Below are 13,169 nucleotides of genomic sequence, written 5' to 3' on the forward strand. Positions count from 1 at the left end.
CATAGCCTTGGCTAGATGGACGTTTGTTGGCAAAGTAACGTCTCTGTTTTTTAATGTGCTGTCTAGGTTGGTCATAACTTCCCTTCCAAGGAATAAGTGTCTTTTAATTTCATGGCTGCAATCACCATCTGCAGCGATTTTGGAGCCAGGAAAAATAAAGTCAGCCACTGTTTCCCCATCTATTTCCCATGAAGTGATGGGAACACATGCCATGATCTTCGTTTTCTGAATGTTGAGCTTTAAGCCAACTTTTTCACTCTCCTCTTTCACTTTCATCAAGAGGCTCTTTAGTTCTTCTTCACTTTCTGGCATAAGGGTGGTGTCATCTGCATATCTGAGGTTATTGACATTTCTCCCAGCAATCTTGATTCCAGCTTGTGCTTCCTCCAGCCCAGCGTTTCTCATGATGTATTCTTCATATAAGTTAAATAAGCAGGGTGACAATATACAGCCTTGACGTACTCCTTTTCCTATTCAGAACCAGTCTGTTGTTCCATATCCAGTTCTAACTGTTGCTTCCTGATCTGCATATAGGTTTCTCAAGAGGCAGGTCACGTGATCTGGTATTTTCATCTCTTTCAGAACTTTCCAAAGTTTATTGTGATCCACACAGTCAAAGGCTTTGGTGTAGTCAATAAAGCATAAATAGATGTTTTTCTGGAACTCTCACTTTTTTGATGATCCAGCAGCTGTCGGCAATTTGATCTCTGGTTCCTCTGCCTTGTCTAAAACCAGCTTGAACATCTGGAAGTTCACGGTTCACATATTGCCAAAGCCTGGCTTGGAGAATTTTCATCATTACTTTACTAGCCTGTGAGAGAGTCCAATTGTTTGGTAGTTTGAGCATTCTTTGGCATTGCCTCTCTTTGGGATTGGAATGAAAACAGACCGTATCCAGTCCTATGGCCACTTGTGAGTTTTGCAAATGCAGGAGCAGCAGCTGTGATGGTGCAGGAGCGGCAGAGAAGATCTACCCCACATCCATGGTCAGGGGCGGTGGCCAAGGAGAGCAGTGGCTCCATTTTGCTGGAGCAGCTGTGAAGAAATACCCTACGTCCAAGGTAAGAGAAACCCAAGTAAGATGGTAGGCTCTGAAAGAGGGCATCAGAGGGCAGACAAACTGAAACCACAATCCCAGACACCTAGCCAATCTGATCACATGGACCACAGCCTTGACTAACTCAATGAAACTAAGCCATGGGGTGTGGGGCCACCCAAGATGGACGGGTCATGGTGGAGAGGTCTGAAGAATGTGGTGCAATGGGGAAGGGAATGGCAAACCATTTCAGTATTCTTGCCTTGAGAACCCCATGAACAGTATGAAAAGGCAAAAAGATAGGACACTGAAAGATGAACTCCCCAGGTCGGTAGGTGCCCAATATACTACTGGAAATCAGTGGAGAAATAACTCCAGAAAGAATGAAGGGATGGAGTTAAAGCAAAAACAACACCCAGTTGTGGATGGGAATGGTGATAGAAGCAAGGTCTGATGCTTAAAGAGCAATATTGCATAGGAACCTGGAATGTTAGGTCCATGAATCAAGGCAAATTGGAAGTGGTCAAACAGGAGATGGCAAGAGTGAACATCGAGATTCTAGTAATCAGCGAACTATGATGGACTGGAATGGGTGCACTTAACTCAGATGACCATTATATCTACTACTGTGGACAGGAATCCCTTAGAAGAAACGGAGTAGCCATCATGGTCAACAAAAAAGTCCAAAATGCAGTACTTGGATGCAATCTCAAAAATGACAGAATGATATCTGTCCGTTTCCAAGGCAAATCATTCAATATCATGGTAATCCAAGTCTTTGCCCCTACCAGTAATGCTGAAGAAGCTGAAGTTGAACAGTTCTATGAAGACCTACAAGACCTTCTAGAACTAACACCCCCAAAAGATGTCCTTTTCATTATAGAGGAATGGAATGCAAAAGTAGGAAGTCAAAAAACACCTGGAGTAACAGGCAAATTTGACCTTGGAGTACAGAATTAAACAGGGCAAAGGCTAACAGAGTTCTTCCGAGAGAACCCATGGGTCATAGCAAATACCCTCTTCCAACAACACAAGAGAAGACTCTATACATGGACATCACCACATGGTCAACACTGAAATCAGACTGATTATATTCTTTGCAACCAAAGATGGAGAAGCTCTATACAGTCAGCAAAAACAAGACCAGGAGCTGACTGTGGCTCAGATCATGAACTCCTTATTTCCAAATTCAGGCTTAAATTGAAGAAAGTGGGGAAAACCACTAGACCATTCAAGTATGACCTAAATAAAATCCCTTATGACTATACAGTGGAAGTGAGAAATAATAAGGGACTAGATCTGATAGACAGAGTGCCTCATGATTTATGGGTGGAGGTTTGTGACATCGTACAGGAGCCAGGGATCAAGACCATCCCCAAGAAAAAGAAATGCAAAAAAAAAAAAAAAAAAAAGGCTGTCTGAGGAGGCCTTACAAATAGCTTTGAAAAGAAAAGAAGCAAAGAGCAAAGGAGAAAAGGAAAGATATACCCATTTGAATGCAGAGTTCCAAAGAATAGCAAGGAAAGATAAGAAAGCCTTCCTCAGTGATCAATGCAAAGAAATAAAGGAAAACAATAGAATGGGAAAGACTAGAAATCTCTTCAATAAAATTAGAGATACCAAGGGAACATTTCATGCAAAGATGGGCTCAGTAAAGGACAGAAATGGTATGGACCTAACAGAAGCAGAAGACATTAAGAAGAGGTGGCAAGAATACACAGAAGCACTATACAAAAAAGATCTTCACAACCTAGATAACCATGATGGTGTGATCACTCACACTCACCTAGAGCCAGACATCCTGGAATGTGAAGTCAAATGGGCCTTGGGAAGCATCACTACGAACAAAGCTAGTGGAGGTGATGGAATTCTAGTTGAGCTATTTCAAATCCTATAAGATGATGCAGTGAAAGTGCTGCCCTCAATATGCCAGCAAATTTGGAAAACAGCAGTGGCCACAGGACTGGAAAAGGTCTGTTTTCATTCCAAACCCAAAGAAAGGTAATGAAAAAGAATTTCTGCTTTGTAAAGAGATTCATTTGTACCAATTTTATAGATCCCATATATAAATGATATGGTATGATATTTTTATTTCTCTGTCACTTCACTCAGTTTAACAATCTCTAGGTCTATCCATGTCAGTGCAAATGGCATTATTTCTTTCTTATGACTATTATTCATATATATATATATATACACACACACACACACACACACACACCACATTTATAAACACCATGATCCTTTTTTTGTTTGTTTTCCAATACAATTTATTATTTGATTAACATTTTAAAATATTAAAAATGTTAATATTGGTCATCTTATTTTCCATTACATGATCTGTTCATTCTTTGTGTTGATCCAAATTATTTTAATCTGTATTACTTTCTTCTACTTGAGGAACTTCCTTTTACATTGTCACATGCAAATATGCTTATGATATTTTTTTTTCCTCTAGTTTTATGTCAATGTTTTTATTCTTAAAGTTCACTTTCTGGTGAAAGGCTGGTAAAAGATTTTCCATGCAAATAGAGACCAAAAGAAAGCAGGAGTAGCAATACTTATATCAGATAAAATAGACTTTAAAACAAAGGCTGTGAAAAGAGACAAAGAAGGTCACTACATAATGATCAAAGGATCAATCCACGAAGAAGATACAACAATTATAAATATATATGCACCCAACATAGGAGCATCACAATATGTAAGACAAATGCTAACAAGTAAAAAGAGGAAATTAACAATAACACAATAATAGTGGGAGACTTTAATACCCCACTCACACCTATGGATAGATCAACTAAACAGAAAATTAACCAGGAAACACAAAATTTAAATGATACAATAGACCAGTTAGACCTAATTGATATCTATAGGACATTTCATCCCAAAACAACGAATTTCAATTTTTTCTCAAGTGCACACGGAACCTTCTCCAGGATAGATCACATCCTGGGCCATAAATCTAGCCTTGGTAAATTCAAAAAAATAGAAATCATTCCAAGCATCTTTTCTGACTACAATTCAGGAAGATTAGATCTCAATTACAGGAGAAAAACTATTAAAAATTCCAACATATGGAGGCTGAACAACACGCTGCTGAATAACCAACAAATCACAGAAGAAATCAAAAAAGAAATCAAAATTTGCATAGAAATGAATGAAAATGAAAACACAACAACCCAAAACCTGTGGGACACTGTAAAAGCAGTCCTAAAGGTAAAGTTCATAGCAATACAGGCATACCTCAAGAAAAAAGAAAAAAGTCAAATAAATAACCTAACTCTACACCTAAAGCAGCTAGAAAAGGAAGACATGAAGAACCCCAGGATTAGTAGAAGGAAAGAAATCTTAAAAATTTGGGGCAGAAATAAATGCAAAAGAAACAAAAGAGACCATAGCATAAATCAACAAAGCCAAAAGCTGGTTCTTTGAAAGGATAAATAAAATCGACAAACCTTTAGCCAGACTCATCAAGAAACAAAGGGAGAAAAATCAAATCAATAAAATTAGAAATGAAAATGGAGAGATCACAACAGACAACACAGAAATACAAAGATCATAAGAGACTACTGTCAGCATTATATGGCAATAAAATGGACAACGTGGAAGAAATGGACAAATTCTTAGAAAAGTACAACTTTCGAAAACTGGATCAGGAAGAAATAGAAAACCTTAACAGACCCATCATAAGCACGGAAATTGAAACTGTAATCAGAAATCTTTCAGCAAACAAAAGCCCAGGTCCAGACGGCTTCACAGCTGAATTCTACCAAAAATTACGAGAAGAGCTAACACCTATCCTACTCAAACTCTTCCAGAAAATTGCAGAGGAAGGTAAACTTCCAAACTCATTCTATGAGGCCACCATCACCCTAATACCAAAACCTGACAAAGATCCCACAAAAAAAGAAAACTACAGGCCAATATCACTGATGAACACAGATGCAAAAATCCTTAACAAAATTCTAGCAATCAGAATCCAACAACACATAAAAACATCATACACCATGACCAAGTGGGCTTTATCCCAGGGACACAAGGATTCTTCAGTATCCGCAAATCAATCAATGTAATACACCACATTAACAAATGGAAAAATAAAAACCATATGATTATCTCAATAGATGCAGAGAAAGCCTTTGACAAAATTCAACATCCATTTATGATAAAAACTCTCCAGAAAGCAGGCATAGAAGGAACATACCTCAACATAATAAAAGCTATATATGACAAACCCACAGCAAACATTATCCTCAATGGTGAAAAATTGTAAGCATTTCCTCTAAAGTCAGGAACAAGACAAGGGTGCCCACTTTCACCATTACTATTAAACATAGTATTGGAAGTTTTGGCCACAGCAATCAGAGCAGAAAAAGAAATAAAAGGAATCCAAATTGGAAAAGAAGAAGTAAAACTCTTACTATTTGCAGATGAGATGATCCTCTACATAGAAAACCCTAAAGACTCCACCAGAAAATTACTAGAACTAATCAATGACTATAGTAAAGTTGCAGGATATAAAATCAACACCCAGAAATCCCTTGCATTCCTATACACTAATAATGAGAAAACAGAAAGAGAAATTAAGGAAACAATTCCAGTCACCATTGCAATGAAAATAATAAAATACTTAGGAATATATATACCTAAAGAAACTAAAACCTATATATAGAAACTATAAAACACTGGTGAAAGAAATCAAAGAGGATACTAATTGATGGAGAAATATGCAATGTTCATGGATTGGAAGAATCAATATAGTGAAAATGAGTATACTACCCAAAGCAACCTATAGATTCACTGCAATCCCTATCAAGTTACCAATGGTATTCTTCACAGAGCTAGAACAAATAATTTCACAATTTGTATGGAAATACAAAAAGCCTCAAATAGCCAAAGCAATCTTGAGAAAGAAGAATGGAACTGGAGGAATCAACCTGCCTGACTTCAGGCTCTACTACAAAGCCACAGTCATCAAGAGAGTATGGTACTCACACAAAGACAGAAATATAGATCAATGGAACAAAATAGAAAGCCCAGAGATAAATCCATGCACCTATGGACACCTTATCTTAGACAAAGGAGGCAAGAATATACAATGGATTAAAGACAATCTCTTTAACAAGTGGTTCTGGGAAAACTGGTCAACCACTTGTAAAAGAAGGAAACTAGAACACTTTCTAAAACCATACACAAAAATAAACTCAAAATGGATTAAAGATCTAAACGTAAGACCAGAAACTGTAAAACTCCTAGAGGAGAACATAGCAAAACACTCTCTGACATACATCACAGCAGGATCCTCTATGACCCACCTCCCAGACTATTGGAAATAAAAGCAAAAATAAACAAATGGGACCTAATTAAACTTAAAAGCTTCTGCACAACAAAGGAACCTATAAGCAAGGTGAAAAGACAGCCTTCAGAATGGGAGAAAATAATAGCAAATGAAGCAACTGACAAACAACTACTCTCAAAAATATACAAGCAACTCCTACAGCTCAATTCCAGAAAAATAAATGACCCAATCAAAAAAATTGGCCAAAGAACTAAATAGACATTTCTCCAAAGACATACAGATGGCTAACAAACACATGAAAAGATGCTCAACATCACTCATTATCAGAGAAATGCAAATCAAAGCCACTATGAGGTACCATTTCACGCCAGTCAGAATGGCTGTGATCCAAAAGTCTACAAGCAATAAATGTTGGAGAGGGTGTGGAGAAAAGGGAACCCTCTTACACTGTTGGTGGGAATGCAAACTAGCACAGCCACTATGGAGAACAGTGTGGAGATTCCTTAAAAAACTGGGAATAGAACTGCCTTATTATCCAGCAATCCCACTTCTGGGCTTACACACTGAGGAAACCAGAAGGGGAAGAGACACGTGTACCCCAGTGTTCATCGCAGCACTGTTTATAATAGACAGGACATGGAAGCAGCGTAGATGTCCATCAGCAGATGAATGGATAAGAAAGCCATGGTACATATACACAATGGAGTATTACTCAGCCATTAAAAAGAATACATTTGAATCAGTTCTAATGAGGTGGATGAAACTGGAGCCGATTATACAGAGTGAAGTCAGCCAGAAAGAAAAACACCAATACAGTATACTAATGCATATGTATGGAATTTAGAAAGATGGTAACAATAACCCTGTATACTAGACAGCAAAAGAGACACTGATGTATAGAACAGTCTTTTGGACTCTGTGGGAGAGGGAGAGGGTGGAATGATTTGGGAGAATGGCATTGAAACATCTATACTATCATATATGAAATGAGTCGCCAGTCCAAGTTCGATGCACAATACTGGATGCTTGAGGCTGGTGCACTGGGACCACCCAGAGGGATGGTACGGGGAGGAAGGAGGAGGGTTCAGGATGGGAAACACGTGTATACCTGTGGCAGATTCATGTTGATATAGGGCAAAACCAATACAATATTGTAAAGTTAAAAAATAAAATTAAAATTAAAAAAAATTTTAAAGTTCACTTTCTGTTTTGTGGGATAACTTTATTAGAAAATCATTCTAGTTTGATACATGTTTTATCCAGTTCTTTAAAGGTGTGATCTGTTCTTCTGACCTAAATAGTTTCCAAATTGAAATCTGCATTAAACAAATCTGTCCCATTGTTATGTATTTCACCCTGGTTACTTCTAGTTTTATCTTTTTTTTTTCTTTTAAGTGTGTGTGCATGAAGGAGATATGTGTTGGGCTCTCTACCACATATCACTGATGTCTTTATCAATCACTGCCTGAATTCTGCACTATTGTAGTAAGGCATGCTGTTCAGTAAAGTAAATCTTCTCATTTTACTGTTCTTCAGGAGTGCCTTGGTGATAATTGCTTGTCTTTATATACACAATTTAGAATCAGCCTAAGTCACACACACACTCCCCTGTACATCACCTCACCCACCCATACACCAAAGAATTTTACTTTACTTCATGGAATTTCTGTATCATTGAATTGAATTATACCAGGGAAAAGTGACATCTTTTAAATATTGAGTTTTCCAGTACATAAAAATGTTATTGCAATCCTTTTATTTCCTTATTTTAAATTTCTCTAAAATTATTTTCTAGTTTACTAAATAAACTTCCTGCAAGGTTTTCATTTCCATTACTTTTAAAATTTTCATATGTTTGCTTCTATTTAAATAGTATTTTCACTGTCTACTTATTTTTGCTTTTCTATGTGGAAATAAGGGCTTCCCAGGTGGTCCTAGTGGTAAAGAACCTGCCTGCCAATGCAAGAGACATAACAGATGTGGGTTCCACCCCTAGATCAGGAGGATCCCCTGGAGAAGGAAGTGGCTACCCTCTCCAGTATTCTTGCTTGTAGAATTCCATGGACAGAGGAGCCAGGCAGGCTATACAGTCCATAGGGTCGCAGAGAATTGGACATGACTGAAGCGACTTAGCATGCATACACATATGGAAATGATTTGTGTTTGTTGATTCTGTATCCACTACACATGTTGAATTCATTTATTATGTCTAATAACTTCATTATAGATTATTAAATATTTTCCACATATTCATATATAATCTCTTCCAACAAATAGGTTAATAAAACCCCAGTGGCTCAGATGGTAAAGAATCTGCCTGCAATGTGGGAGAATCAAGCTTGATCCCGTTGGGAAGATCTCCTGGAGAAGGAAATGGCTACCCTCTCCAGTATTCTTGCCTGGAGAGTTCCATGGACAGAGGAGCCTTGCGGGATACAGTCCATTGGGTCACAAAGAGTCAGACATGATTGAGTGACTAACACTTTACAATGTTCACATATGCATTTTATTCTCTCTCTCTCTCTCTTTTTCCCCCCACTGTATAGGCTAGTATTTCTACTAAAATGTTGAATACAAACTAAGAGAAAAATCCCTTTCTTTGGTTCAAATTACAGGAGGACATGTTTTAATATTTTTTTATTTAATTTTGTTTGTTAGTCCTATTGTAGATATATATTTTTAAAAATTACTTTAGTGTCATCCTTTACTGAAAGCATTCTTTAACTTCTTATTTCCCAAACTAAGTTAAACACCATTCTAATATCACAAGTTCAATGTGGATCATTTTACTGTATGATTTATTTTATACTTTTATGCTAAATTACTTTATTATTTATCTAATAATAGTTTGTCCCTCTAGAGTATGAAATTTAAGTGAAAACTGGGTTTTTCTTCTCTGTAATGCATCATTGTAACTACATGATATAGTTATGTGAAGCTTTTTTAGATATGAAAACAAAATCAGTCACCATATGAATTCTCTTTAGTGATGATAGTCAATGCTATATGGAAGAGAACAACCATGCAGCTGATCCCTGCCACAATACTGGACAATGCATGTGATACAATCAAACTATATTATTATAAACCATAAATTTTGGATATAATTTGTTGTGCAGCAACAGAATATTGAAACAGAGGACTTCAAAATGGCTACAAAACCAACTTTTATATTTTACTTCCTTTAGTCTTCTCAATGGGTAATTTGTAATAGCCACAGTTGTCATCTGTTACTGTCATCTGCATATTATCTCCTCTGAAATGATTGCTATAATTTTGTGGTGCCTTTTAGATGTCTTTTTTGATGACATGATACCTACTCAAAGAAGAGAACTAGCTGATAGATGAATTATGGTCTTATGAAAAATAATTTAAACACCTAATATAATAAGAGAAAGACAGATTTAAAAAGAAAAAAATAAAAAAAAAAAAAACCTTCCTCAGATTGCATCATTTCCCAATCAGTTTGACTGAAAATGATCCAGTGTACTGTCCGTAGTTCAACTCTTTCCATTTGAAGAAATACAAGATCTTTTTAATAGTAATTTCTTTTAGTTTAATATAGTGATTCTATCTTATCAAGTATAATCCTTTACAACCAGGGAAACGTGGGAAAATAATGTACTAAATACCCCAAGTATTTTTATTTTAATTTCAATTATATATTCGCCAAAAGAATTAAAAAAAAAAAAAGCAAGAGATCTTAGAGAATGGATAACACAATATCGGCAGAAAAGGATTGAATTCCATACATCTTATATCTCTGAACAGCAAACATGAATTCATATGTTTTGCATTAGTAAAAATTAAGTTAACAAATTATCAAGATGCTAGTAGCATGATTTGGCTACATAAAACATATCTACAGAGAAGAATTCAGAAACAAGCAAAGGGTAAAAATTTATTGCCACACTACAAAAATTTAAGGGTCATTATGCAGTTTTATATTTAATCTTTACAGAAGAATCAAATTGAAGTCATTGAAAGGTAAAATGTCTAAAGTTAAAAACACATAGGTATTTAACAACTGTCCTCCAAACTTTTGCCATCTGTATTATCTAAAAACATCATGAAAAGGAGGAGGGGGGGAGTGCATGATAGTTATATGAACAGGAAAGTACAAAAATATCTATGGTTTTACGGGAAAAGGTAAGTAAGTGATACTATATTTTCTTTTAAAATTGCAAATCACCAGTAAATTTGTGGACTGAATATAATATTGCCTAAATACATAGTTTCTTATCAGCAAGACAGCATAATATAATCCTGATATTTAAAAAATCCAGCATAAAACAATAAGGCCAGGAATGAATGAATATAATATATCTATTAATCATGTGGAAAGAGCAACCTAACTATTTCTGATTATACAATGGCAAAATTAAATAGGAAAACAGAAAATGAGTTTAAATCAAGCAGCTAATGCTTTAAATTAAGGTAGCAGTTTTCTCAAGGCTGTCAAGACATCCTTGTTTCTCAACGTGTATATCAGGGTGTTAAACATCAGGGTGATAGTGTTATAGAAAAGTGAGAGAACTTTGTCTGTTCTGGAAGAACTTCTGGATTTAGGTCGTAAATATGTAACGATTGCAGATCCAAGTAATAAAGTCACAACCATGGCATGAGATGAGCAGGTGGAGAAAGCCTTTGCTCTTCCTGTTGCCAATGGCAACTTCAGGATGGTGAAGGAATCTACTGTAGGAGCCAAGAATTAGCAGAACAGGGACCATGACAAAAAGCACAGAAACTGTAAAGACCAACATCTCGTTCAGAATATTGTCCCCACAGGCCAGCTTCAGCACTGGGGGGATGCCACAGAAGTAATGATTGATTTGGTTGAACCTACAAAAGGACAGAGAGAAAATCTGGCATGTCTGCCCTACCTCAATTGGAACTCTAGTGACTCAGCAGGCAGCCACCAGCTGGACATGGGCCTTGTGGTTCATGACCAGAGGATAGTGCAGGGGGCTACAAATGGACTCATAGCGATCATAGGTCATCACTGTAAGAAGCAGACACTCTATGTTTCCAAATATAAGGACAAAATTCATCTGTGTTGCACAAACAAGCAAAGAAATATGTATTTTCTGAGTCCAAAGGTTTATGAGCATTCTAGGAAGAGTGGCAGACACATAACAGATTTCCAAGAAGGAAAAATTACTGAGGAAAAGTACATGGGAGTCTGGAGAGTCTGGTCTGTTTCTGCTTATGAGAATAATGATGCCCTTTCCCACCAGAGTTTACTATCACAGAGATAAACAGAAACATCACAAAAAGAAATATTTGAGATTGGGAACTTCAGAAAATCCCAAAAGAACAAATTCCATCATTGAAGTGAGATTCACATTTGCTAGATATTTTTGAGGTTCCATATGTGAAAATAGTACAATTAGACATTTATCTTTTTTGTTTTGTAATTCTATAATTTAAAGGGATTTAGAGGAATCATTAATAATACATAAGATTTCTATTCTCTATTAATGTCTAGTATTTTATATCCTGGACTCAACACAACTGTGGTCTAATGGAGACTATGTATGCTAAATTCTAAATATAAAAGCATAAGTTGCAATTTAAGGTTTAACTTGAAATAAAAGTGATCATTTTGAATCTGTTTGTGTGCAGAGCAAAATCTATCCATTTTACTTACAATAAAAAAGCAAAATTCTAAAGTAGAAATATTTGCATCCCACTTTCTCAGTGGTAAGGCACCACCAAATTCTGTAATGTATTTTTAAGGAATTTCCAAAGTCTTCCACTGGAATTTTCTCAAGCATAAATCATGCCTTTCCTTCCATATTCTGCAATGATAGCTCTTACTTCTTGTGTGCACACTACATTTGACACCAATCTGACTGCCTTTATCTACTAAAATAAGCAACATAGCCAACAGGCATTATAAAGCAGGAACTTTCATTTATCTTTTACAAGGATGCAGCTTATGTTTGACTGTGTTCTTGACTGCCGGGGTCCAGCCCCGGCTGATCCAGGGTATTTGAAGTGGGGACAGCGTTGGCAACCTATTTAATTATTTATTCATCAAAGATATAAAGAGTAATAGAATGAGGATAGCTCAGTAGGAAAATTCAGTGGAGAAAAGAGGCTGAATAGCTTGGTTTACGTGGAAGACCAACAAAACTTTAAGACAAGAAATTTGCACCACTTAGGTAGGCCACAGGCATCCTTCCGTTCTCTTGAAGGAGAGGAGACACTGAAGCCTCCCTGGTCGGATCTTAGAAGCCCAGGCATAATTAGTAAGCATTGCTGGTTCCACACTCCAGATGGAGACTCAGCCAGAGTGAGAGAGAGCGCGACATGGGGAGACCAGTCTTTCAAGGAACTGATCCCAATTCATTATTTTCCAGAGTCTGTTTTTATACACTGAGATGTTATACAAAAGAAACGCAGGGACAGCAGTCCTGACTTTTATTAAAGTCAGGTGCTTCATACAAATGTATACAGAGGTCTTAGGTGTGTTACATCATCTTCTGGCCAGGGGGGCCTGCTGACAATTTATGACCCTCTCCTTGTGACAGTGGTCAGTCAACACTTATTTCTCCAGGAGTGATTATTCTTAAAACAGACATCACTCAAATAAAGTTACATTCCTATAGGGTGAGGGTGTAGTGGGTTTTAGTTAAGGAAAGAATTTACTTGGCCTAAGGTCTAATGTGATTTATATCAAAGGTTAATACTTATTTCTTCTATATATTCATTAATGTGTATAAGGGCAGGGGATGTGGAGACTTAGCAGTAAACATTAGCTCAACAAATGAAAAACCCTTCACCAATACAATTTCTAATCAGCCCATTATACTTATACTATAATAA

General features: G+C 36.6%; 1 pseudogene; it reads right to left on the minus strand.

Moving 5' to 3' along the window:
* Window positions 1-10,770: 10,770 nt before the first annotated feature.
* LOC129636957 (olfactory receptor 10AG1-like) lies at window positions 10,771-11,855 on the minus strand (annotated as a pseudogene).
* Between the last annotated feature and the right edge of the window lie 1,314 nt (window positions 11,856-13,169).

Source organism: Bubalus kerabau, chromosome 22, assembly GCF_029407905.1.
Source record: "Bubalus kerabau isolate K-KA32 ecotype Philippines breed swamp buffalo chromosome 22, PCC_UOA_SB_1v2, whole genome shotgun sequence".
NCBI lineage: Eukaryota > Metazoa > Chordata > Mammalia > Artiodactyla > Bovidae > Bubalus > Bubalus kerabau.